A 12,627-nucleotide genomic window follows, 5' to 3' on the forward strand; every position below is an offset into this window, starting at 1 on the left:
TGGTCTAGTACATGACCACAGATTCCGTGTGGGTCACATATAAAATTGCTCACAAGGGAAAACATCATGTAAGTTAAAGGAAAATCACTAACTTGTTAATAATAGTAATAATTTTATTTTATAAAATATTCACGCGTCTTTTATAAAATACAAAAATATTTTTGAGCAGATCATAAATAATGAATACTTAAAACATTATACTGATTTTATGTTGCCATAGTTGATTTTTCAAAAAGTATGATTAGTGTTTCTTATTTCTGTTTTTTATCCATTTCTCGATAAATATTAAATTCATGCATTTTTTTTCATTTTTTAAGAAATTTGGACTATATGTGATTGTATTTATAATATTACAGCATATATCTTTGTTTGTAAATGTTCTTTTTTACTGAATTCATTAACAACAATATGGGTCAATATTTAAGCATGTAAAGTAAATTATGGTTAATAATTAAAATATAAACGAGCACAAGGAATGGTAAAACATTTATTAAGACTTACGAGTACATAATTAATTTATTTCAAATTGTCATGTAAAATAATGTCAATATTCTAACTAATGTATTTACTGTAACTTTTAATCACATGATATTTTTCCTTGTATTTTACAAAAAATGATAATATCTTAACTTATGATTTATAAAGCATTTACATAAAAATATTGAATAATGATTTATCAAGCCGGCAGACAAACCCTTACTAAAGACTTAAAATAGTTAATTGAATAAGCTTTTATTAATAAATGGTATGTTTTATTAGTAATTTTATTAATTTTAATGGTATTTTTGATTCTATATTAGAAATATTTAATTTTGATTAATACTAATTTAATCAATTTTAACTTAATAAATCTCGGTGGCATTACGTTTTAGAGATTGGAAACTATAATTGCCAACTTTGAAAAAAGAACAAACGCTGTGATTTGTGGTAAAATAAGTAATAGTGTGATCATCCAGATTTATTCTGTTGTTTTATTATATTTTCTGAGAGGTCTGCGGACTTTCGTCAAGCTATTTTTAGACATTTTACAGTATTGCTTTCAGTGACAATGGGGTTGACAAATATCCTTGAGACGCTTTTTATGATTACATGCTATTATTTTCATGCAAAGTGGAATTAAAAGTAATTTTCACATAAAGAAATAAGTCTATATAGACTTGAGTCTTCCGATATGTGTGTACTTATTAAATAAAATTAGATTTATTCGATACATCTGCTTTTTGTTTTTTTAATAATATATTAGCTAAATAGATAATATGATATTTGACGCGACTCGGTCGTCACCTCGCGCAGTCAACTTGATAGTGTAAAATTCTTGTGAAAACGTAATAAGGTCGTCGAGTGGCAAGGGTTAATCCGAGGTCGGAAGTGTAGGACACATGTGTGGAGGTGTCAACAGGTCTGGCCATAAAGAGAGGCCGAGAGGGCAGAGAGCTGAAAAGAGGTGCGGGGCAAGCAGCCAGGGTATGGAAGTTGCGCGCGCCTCTATCGACTTGCCCCATTCGATGCACAACACCCATTACACAAAATATACGACACATTCGTAAATTCTACTTTACGGCATGCAAAAACTTATACCTGAACGGTCGCGCATATTTCGTTAAAGTTTGCGAGTAGGACCTTCTCCATAAGGTGGCGTCACCTGTCACTATGCGGTGGGCGACTTACTCTATACCACTAACAGTTTGACAGTAAGCTTACCAGTGAATGAATTACAGCATCGTGGTCTCCCCCTTTGTCTACTACTCGGTTGTTTAGAAAAATTCAATTCAAGTTGATTTCAAAAATCAATAGGATAGTATTTAATTTAATACACTAATATCAATCATTTTCAAAAACTGACATTATACATAAAGCATATAATTAATAAGTTCATATAAGAAAGTAAAAGATACATATAGTTTATCTAATTCAGAAACATCAATTAGTCATTTTTTAAAATCGTATTCAGGTTTATAGTTAATACAATACATTATAATTAATATATTACTATATTAACCTTATTAAATTATATATTAATAATGTAGTTAATGTAATATAATATAATAAACCAAAAGTATGTTGAATGCTTGTTTAGGATACTCTTCAAATATTCAAACTACATGAGCTATTGCATATATTTGAGTACCGTAACCTTCGTAAATACGTATATTATAAAACAATACTATTCATAAATCCGCTATTTTATATATGTACTACATTTTGATATGTACTATACTCTTAACCACTCCATATTTGATCATACGATTCATACATTCGCCTTTGGCAAGCGTTCAGATGCGAAAGTCGTTTATAATATTGGCTCTATTATTCACAATTTCAACAAGGGTTTCTCGGAATCCATTTCCCACACACATGATATTTGCTAGTCAAAGAAGGTGTCGATGGCCAATGCTTTGTGCTCACCCAACATCTAATCTTAATTGATACAACGCTTCGGCGTAAAGAAATATTTTTTGTGCGTATAATATTTTTAATGTCACAAGAACTCTATTTTTATTTTATTTTCTTAAAGTTAATCTAATTAAAAATTGAAGCCGCTTGAAGCAGAAGGTCAAACCGATAGAAATCAATTGGATTCTTTGAATAACGCCGTCTTTAAATGTGATATTGTTTTCTCAATTGTGTGTTCAATGCTAATACGAACAATCGCGTGACATTTCAGTTTTAGTAAATCTTAATTTCTCAGAAGTATAAATACAGCTACTGACCTTGATGATAATTCTAAATAATTTCAAAGCTAGATATCTGATATATTTACTAAGATAAAAGTAAAAATATTATTCAAAAGAACTTTTTTATTAAAAAATTGAAATCATTTTGTACAATATAAGGTTTTCAGATAAGAAAAAACTTGCTACTTTTTTACAGTAGTGGACATTCGAAATCGCTTCATTTTGCGACGACACTAGAATTTAACCGCAAAATTTGCACCGTAAAGCGACCTCCAGCAGTTTGCATACTAAACGAATAGTTTGCATATTCTCTGAACTGGGAGCTTTCATGCTGTGGGCTTAATTTTTTTTATTCCAATCAACAGTTGATTCCAAAACTATATACAATTTTACGACTTTATTAAATCGTGACAATTTTTAAATAAAGCTGCAACTCAATTGCAAAAACAATTTCCAGATTATATCAAAGTTAGAAATAAGAACGACACTGTCGTGGCTCGCAAATCCAAGTTTTTCAAGTAAAAAAAGTTTCGCCGCTTTGCTTCTTGGTGCAAAAAAATCCGAGCCATACCTAGAGAAATAAAGCTGACATTTTACGACTGCGAAGCTCGAAACTTTCTTGTGTAGGAAATGCTAAAGAATATCGTTGCACTTTGACATTAGAATAATTTGATTTTATTTACGAGCACCTGGCAAAAGTGAGAAATTTACAGTGCGACTTAAGTGACGTTTGCCTGCATCTACTATTCAGTACCTACCGTATAATGTAATTAATTGTATTGTGTGGGTGTCGTTTCGGAAAATAGCGTGTATAACGGGGAAAATAACGTTACGAGAGAACCAATATACGTGAAAACCCTTTTCGACCGAAACATTTTTACGACAGGTCTCCGGCCGTAATCGTAATGTTGGGTGTTACAAATATTTCTTACTACAAATGGGAGTTTAGTATTTGTATGGAATTGCGTAGGGGAAATTATGAGTAGGCTATTTTTAGAACACTAAGAAACTGCCATGTTATATACATATATATATATATATATATATATATATATATATATATATATATATATATATATATATATATAGAATTATATACAAAAATTTGAAGCTTTTAAATGAAATAATAAACAGAATGCTATATTATATTGTTACGCAAAGGGTCCGTGGATTTCCGCTTTGAATAAAATAAGCATATAAGGGTATGAGTACAGTAATATAAAATTCTTGATTAAGCACTGACAATACAATATTTATCGCGATATATGTACATACTCGTATTTACAAAAAAATGTATACAAAGTTCTCGGAATTCAATAATTCATTTTTCATTTAAATTTATACTAAATTATTTTGCGCTTTGCACTTTTCTCGAAGGTAGACAAGCTTTTTTTAATAATCGCTCTATTAATATTAATTTATTTAAAAGACTGATATTCTTTAAAACTTTAACTTCTGGTCGCCACTATTTTTATGATTATTTTTTGGTTTCATGGTTTGAAGTAGAGTACTCATATGACGATACCAAAATCTTGGGACGTGATCGTCAAATTGCATTTTTATATATATACATATTTGATATATGTATACTATATACATAATAGTATTTAAAAACTTGTTATTGTATCGTATACAATCGTCATTTTTTTAATTAATAATAATTTAAAAGCTTCTGGATGAGAATACTAAATAAAATCCAACAGATAATTTTTCTAGTTGATCTGAAATTTGCGTATTTTTATCATATTTTTTAGCTAATCATGGAATAAAAACTTTTATTGTTTTTTTATTAATTTTTCGAGTTATTGCTAGAAACATAATATGATGATTATCCTTATAGAATAAAATATAATTTAATACATATTTTAGTGCATCAGCTTAATCTGTTTTGTTCGCCTTTATTTTTCTGCGTTCTTTTTACGAGCAATTGTCACGTATTTGTTAAATGCAGATTTAATCTTTGTCAATTGCTTAAATGGGTATTTTAAAACTGCATCAAATTAAAAGTTATCATCACAAAATTGAAGAGTCTTGTAATTTCTGGAATATATTTTTCAAAGCAACAATTTTTAATTATTGACAATAATATTTTAGATTTAACAGATTAAATTGAAACAGCCTACAAACACTGAATTATTTTTGGCAAACCGATCTTTTATAAAAAAAATGATAACTTTAATATATTTATATGGCCTTAAAATTATTAGATGTATGCAATAAAAGCGAGGTTTTTTTTAAAAAAAAAATGATTTTTAAAGCTGTTTTAAGAAGAATATCACCTATTTCATTTACCGATGTTAACCATTATTATCTACCATTGAAAAGGGCAACATTAATTTTCCTTGCATTAAACGTAATAGATTCCTTTATATTTGTATTATAAGAAACTATTTTAAATGACAAAATTTATCCCATATTTTCTTATTAACTAAATCAAAATAATATATACAGGATAGTTTTTAAATTTCTCATTTATATTTATTTCTGTATGTATAAAATAAACAAATTAAATTATTATATGTATAAACTTTTGCAATCTTATATCTACTATTACTAATTTTGTTATAGAAAAAACTACATATTCCAAGTTTATATAATCTCAGTAAACGTGCTATTAACTAAAAACCTATTAATATAAATGCTAAAAATATAATTATAACATGTGTTTATATCGCAGTTATCGAGTTAAACTTGGCCCAGTGATTTAATTGGTTTTCTTCGCTAAGTTATCAAATGGTTCATCACCCAAGTGCGATTAAATTAATTTGCAAACAAACATAAATCATACCGCAAGCCATTACATTGATCTGAGACGCCATCTTTAATTTATTATACCAATTTATAAACGCTTCAAACACACACATCTAAAGTGAAGTAATTATTTTTGCGAAATTTGTTGTGGGAATATTTAATTCAAAGACCGTCCTGATAGAAATCCGCACTGACTCGCTGGGAATTCGACAGACGTATTTGTGGAATCCGAAGGGAGTCACAAGCAGACTAATATTCGCTAAAATATGTAAATAGCGTGTGTCATATATCATTAAGTTCGTAAAAGATTTTTGTACGTGCTTGAAAAAAAATAAAGCCATTTTTCTGTTTTAATATTAAAATTAATTTGAAATTGACTTATTTAAGACCCAATTCATTTTCTTAATGCTATAAAAAATATTATTTTCCACGAGGCAATCGAGGGAAAAAATTCATTTACAGTTCCATCTCAATATAGGTTCTTATTTGTTCCTCAATATTTGACGTTCCCGGGCGTCTCAAGACCAATTTATTTTTCGCGACACGCATACATACGTGATAGGAATTCCGTTAGAAAAATAAATAAAAATAGTATATATTTCATAGAAATTCTGACCTAAGAATTCAGTATGCGACTAGTATTGATAATGCCAAATATTAATTTATGCCAAAGCATTTTAACTGCCCATATCATGATAAAACAAATATATGTTTGAATAAACCCACTATCGTAATCAAGTCTATTAAAATCGCTATAGAACATATTTAGGTATGGCATGATGGTTTGATTCGTAAACCATAAAAATAAAATGTTTCGCTTAATACGCTTATAACTGAAAAGTAGAAGCTATGTTGTTTTACTAAATAATGAGCACTGGATACCGCGCAAAATTCCAGCTAGAGTTCCTCAGGGAAGTTTGCTCAGACCGTTTCTCTTTATCTTGCATACGAACGAATTCGCAAATTTTAAAAATACGCATTTATCAATACAGATATTTTAACAAGTTATTTCGGTTTTAAACCAATTGCAAATTAATTACAAAAATCTTTTAAAGCCTTAAAAAATATTTCGAAAAATAAAAAAATTAAATAATCAGAATAAAATAAAAGCAATTATATTTACGGATCATAGAAAGACCACCACCTCACAAAAATAAATAGGGCAATAACGTGAAATGAGAAACAATGCTAATTACTTGGACTTTAATTTAATATATTTTGGAACTTCGCTTTAAAAGGCTTGCTGTCATTGCAGTCCTTAGCCTGATATTTATTTGAAAGAGCGCGCCTACTACAAAAAAATAAATTTTAATAAATAAATAACTAAACATAAACATCTTAACATATGCCTGCTCGGTGTAAAGTACCAGTTATACTACTTTTTCTAAATTGTATGTCATAAAAATAAAGCTATAAAAAAATATGTATTAAATTTTAATCGCAATGTGGCGATCATCTTCAAGTGCTGAATCAAATATAATAGTATGTTTCTTCTTTTCATCGCAGCAATCCTAGTCTATCTTTGTACAAATTGATTTTGCAGACACGTGGTTCTTACAATGATATATGAGGTTTGAATCGCGGATATTGACACAGTGTTTTGATATATATATTATTTTATCTCGTATTTTATTTTAAGGATTTATGATTTAAAACCAAGTGTTTAAATTCCGATAAGATTTAAAGAGAAAAAATAAATAGGCTGTTTATTTTTTTCTTTTTAAGTAGGCTTATTTCTAAGACAGCGGCAGAAACTTCTAACGATTATCCTGCGTTGACATCAACTGCCGTTACTAAGACCATTCAAGCTGATTTAAGATTATAGAGTCATCGTTAAAGTTCATTGTAGAGGCATTTTATAAGAAATGTATTTCTCAATAAAAACGAGAACTTCATTTAAGAGATAATATATTTTGCTTTTTAAGCAGATTGCCGATAAATCTATTCAAGGATAATCTAATAAACTTTTTTTCAGCGTAAGCTGCTATTGATCTTGTTATTTATAATTTGAAATAAATTATATTTTAATAATAAATTCTGAAATTTATAAAAGTATTTAAAAAGCGCAAAGCTGCTTTTTATAGTCAATAGAATAATATTTTGCTTGTAATAAATTTAGGTGTAAAAATTCATTTTTATGCGTATATACGTGGCACAAAGGATTAAATACAAATATAATCACAAACGGTATACACGTTGTGAGTGCTATTTATTATGTATATGTCAGAAAAAAATGAAAAGCATGAAAGCTCAACAAATCAAAAAAGCTGCATAAATAATTTAAAGATTCCTAAAATATAATAAAATAAATATGGCTTGCAAAATGTTCATTCGCGCGATCCTGCATGACGAAATATTTCAGTCACGGTTAAAACATTATTCTGTATCGCTAGAAGCAAACACGGTTGTTGTGTGTTTTTTTTGACAGGTTATACATATGATATCTATTCTTTACATTGACATTCAAAAGAGAACGAAGTGCTCTCTAAACAACAACGCAACTTCCATTTTGTATAGGGAGATTTCGCGAAGGGTTCGAAGGACAACGTGCGGAGGAAAAGTCCACAAAAAAGAAGCGAAAACAATTTGAATGATTTATTGAAAGCTTATTTATATTCATCCATACTTGCAGACGACCCCTAACACCCACCACCCATATCGATATTACCTCTTTTCACGAAAAGGAATTTTCTCGCAAGCACGGCAAAGAAGACTTATATAGGCTCAATTGTGAATGTTTCTCAGACTCCTAAAGCAAACTTTAAAAATAGCATATTAGAATAAGAGTAAAATACTATTGTGTAACTCTTCTTAATAATATTAATATATTTGATATCCGTATTGTTTCATATGGTTTATATATACTGGAAAATATATTATATGTTACAATGTGAAAGATCAATACTCTAGATAAACTTTAAATCTATATTAATTGGAAATATTACACAATACGGCCCAAATTGATAACGTTTTTGGGTAATTCTGATAATTCATTTATTCGAATCAGACCCGCACGGGATTAACTACATATAGTAGTTGAACTACTCAAACTGAAAGAGACGCTTTTAAATTAGTTATTCGCTGTAAAATTAGATTAAAACGAGCAAAATTGAATCTGGTATTAATTCACTAAATAATTCGTCTGTGACGTAGATCGAACGCTTTGTAAAAATAAAATTGTATAAAACGTTAACGGATTAATTTGGTATCGTAAAGCGTAACAAAGGAAAGGAAACATAACGCCTTTGGATATTTTACGGCGAGTAATAAAATATTTTACATTCAAAAAATTCTTTGATTACTTTATAACCGCAAAATAAGGCTCGTTAGTTTATGTTCGACCCTTTTCTGCTTTACATATTCAGCAGAAATGTGAATCTTTTAATATGTTGAAAATATTTAGATAGTTTACGTTGACGTGATAAACTAGTCTGTTTAACTACTTTAGGTTAATGAATAAGTAACAACGTCGTTAAAACTGCCACGTTAAACATTTATCTAGATATTGTTTCAAAAGTTTTGTGAAAATAACATGTAAATTACATATTTTATTTATTTATAGCTTTATACGAAATAATGGCACACAAAATGTAATATAATATAGATGATATATATCTATAGTGATTTAATATAACTATTATAGATATAAAAGCAATTGATATAATTTAAATCTAAAGTACAAAACATTGCTAAAAAAATTATCATAATTTGTGTAATTTAAAAAAATGCGGCAATAGGATTTTTGAGTCTCATTAAATATTTGTTTAATTAAATTTCAATTTATAAAAATATTGTTACATATTTAAAAACCACTGTTATTTTAAAATACGTAGTAGTTTAAAGTCCGCGAAATTCCTTAGTTAACTAAAAATGGTTCTAAGTGAATTATTTATTAAAAGGTTCTGTTTATTTGAGTACCACATATATACTTAATCTAATAGTTAAAATATTCAAATATTTAATTTTATTAATAATCGTATCATAGGGACATTATAAATTATTATGTGTAGTTTTATAATCAATAGATGTCACTGCAGATGGGGCCATTTTTTTATTAATAGCGCATTTTTATAAATGAAAATTCGTGTGACATGACGGGGCTCGAACTTGCAACCTTAAAGTTACTGGTCTGAGACGTCACGGACTGCGCTTCCCGTCCTTAAAAATATTATTTAATTAATAATATTATTATTATTAATTAAAAAGTAGGGAATTTTGAATAAAAAATAATATTTTATTTAAAATATTTTTGTGTGCTAGATGGTTAAGAAAGATTACGCACTCTTTGATGTTCTCAGTATTTCTTTACATTCTAGCTCGTTTTATGACTTCCATCTCGATATTGATCCTTCGTGAATTGAGTGAAAATATATTTTCTTCCAAATAATCGTATTTTTCCATTTTTAATGTATATGATATACATAATTTTAGCATGAACATATTTTTAACGTGTTCGAATGAATTTTAACGCTTTGTTTGATACGAATATAACGCTACGATACATTTTAACAAGCGTTCTCTTTCAAAAAATAACAATTTACCTTTTATCTAATTAAAAATATTATTTTTAATGACAAAACTTTAATATTATTTTTAAGGTGTGATGAACCAAAAAGTTAATATGGCAATCAGGTCGGAGTATATTGAGAATATCCACCGATAAAATAAAGCCTCTTTCCTTCGTTGCTTCACTCATTCATTATTCATATTTCCTCTCCTCTATAACAGACAGATTTCAGGCACGTGGATATTTTATTCAACGCTTTCAACCATCTTAGATACGTCACATTTATCTCAGATGGCTTATGTTACCGACCTACGCGACAATTATAATATTAATGAGAGCTATATCAATTACTTAAAGTTTTATACATTTGGAACCAAATTTATTAATAGCTATTTGTAAATTATAAAAATATATGCTTGAGCTTTTAAAGTTTGAGTATATTAAAATTTATAGAAACTTGTAATATTTCAAACTATCAGTTATATATGTGAAGACTTCTGACATTTTAACCTTTCGCTATTTATTTACGATCCGATATTCAAACCTCAACTTTACTTCAACCTCTCGTAAAGTTACAAGTATATTCTATATTTATACATAAAGCGCTACATATATATTAAAATTTAAATTCGATATTCTATCATGATTGTACATAATTGATTGCGTTTGCGTGTGCGATAGTCGCGAAAAAGTGCATGGATTACGTTTCATGAGATGTCGAGTGACTTATTTTTGGAATTTGGATCCCTTTCTAAATTTATGCAGGCTTTAACTCGAAAGCGGCTGATATAAGTTTAATAGAGATAAATGAATAATTAATTTCAGCAAGTGTTCAGATGTTGAATAATTCTCAAGTAAAAACAAAATTTCTCGTATCCGAGATGAAGGTAACGCGAGTGTTATTTTATTAATTGCTTTCTGGATAGATTTATTTATTATTTATCAAACTTTAATATTGAACATTTTTTATTGATACTTTTAAATTAAACGTATATGTACAAACGGAGGAAAAAGATACAGCGCCAGTAAAACTAAAAGCATTTATATTTTAATAGATTTTATATACTGCCGTTTTAGTAGAAACTCGATAATGAAATGTTTTTAAACCTTAACGAAACTCTGTGCTTAAGTGCTAGTTCATGTTTAAAATATTCTGAATTATATTAAATATATTATAAGTATGGTCTTGCATAGAGTGTAAGGGTTTAATTATAGAAATCGCAAAAAATGCCTATTTTTTTATACAAATTATTGTTGAAGAATAGATTCTTTATATAATTAGTTATTTGGTAGATATTCTTTTTATTTTTATAAACCTATTTATTTTATAAAATATACGTTATAATCTCATTGTAAAAATATAAATAAATTAAATAAAAATAGTACTTTTATAATATAAACACTATTTTTTTTTTAAGTATATGCAACATCAATTTTTATTTTACTTTATAAATTAAGATATATATAAACTTTGGGGCAAAAGTCTTATTTTATAATACTATCGTAGTATAATAGTGGTAGTAAAATTATTGTAATTTTTTAAATTATTAAATACACTTTAATAATAGCAAAAATTATTTAAAAAGAGTACATAAATATAAAATTGCGAAAATAAAATTTGTTATGTGTTGATCTACCTAATTAAATAAATAATAACAGCTTATTATATAAATAATGCATTGAATTTGTATTTTTCTGAAAACCTTATTCGAAAGTTGTTTCTTTATTCTTAGTCAAAATTCAATATTAAATAGAATAATTTACGAGGTATTATTTAGGCTTTAACACTAAGCAAAATATGTTATTTTTAGATCAGACGCCTTGGCTAAATCAAAGAAAATTGAATTATAATATATGTTATATATTATACACATCGAGAAAGATTGTGGCGCAATCAGCAATCTTATGTTTAATTCATGCCGATTCCGTTGGAAAGAAAACGCAGACACGTATACGAGATTTTCTTCCGACCTGAATAGCCCTCAAAAAGCCTAATAACAATTTATATATAATATTACAGCATTATTAATTTTCAAAGCGTATAATACATATTACATTTAGTAATTACTAATAGTTATAATAAACTAAAACAATTAGGGATTTAAGATATAATTTATTTACTTGTAAGTAATTTTTATTTGCGTCGCTATTTCGAATTAAATGACACCGCGATTGATAATTTCGCTTACGACATGATTTCCTCAGAGTTTACAAGATAACGTCAGCAAAGATTCTGCACAAAGACGTTTTTCTTAAGCCGCGGAATGAATTTTCCTCGAAAGGTTTATGAAACGATCCAATTTATTTTATGTTCCGGTTTGGAAGTCGCTGGAATCACGCTTAAAGAGAAACAATAAATGTAGCATTATATTATGTGTATGTGTTTGTAATATTGATATAAATATATACATATACTATATATTTATATTTATACATTTATATAAACACGGTTTTGGTGAAATTCAAATATGATACTCGATGCGATCTTGATTGGATCTTGATTGAAGGGTGATTGACCTATATTAAGGACAAAGAGGGTAATTTTGGAACATCTTGTCTCAATTTTTTGCTTCAAATACAACCTGAGTGATATTATGAAAGGCCTTAATTTTATGTTAAGATATTAATAATGTACTAATATTTTTTTAAATGAACCAAAAATTATAGTTGAATTTTAATTTTAAAAATTTAAGT

The sequence above is a fragment of the Plectrocnemia conspersa genome, unplaced genomic scaffold (assembly GCF_051122295.1).
Source record: "Plectrocnemia conspersa isolate PC_06_02 unplaced genomic scaffold, ASM5112229v1 ptg000013l, whole genome shotgun sequence".
Taxonomy (NCBI): Eukaryota; Metazoa; Arthropoda; class Insecta; order Trichoptera; family Polycentropodidae; genus Plectrocnemia; species Plectrocnemia conspersa.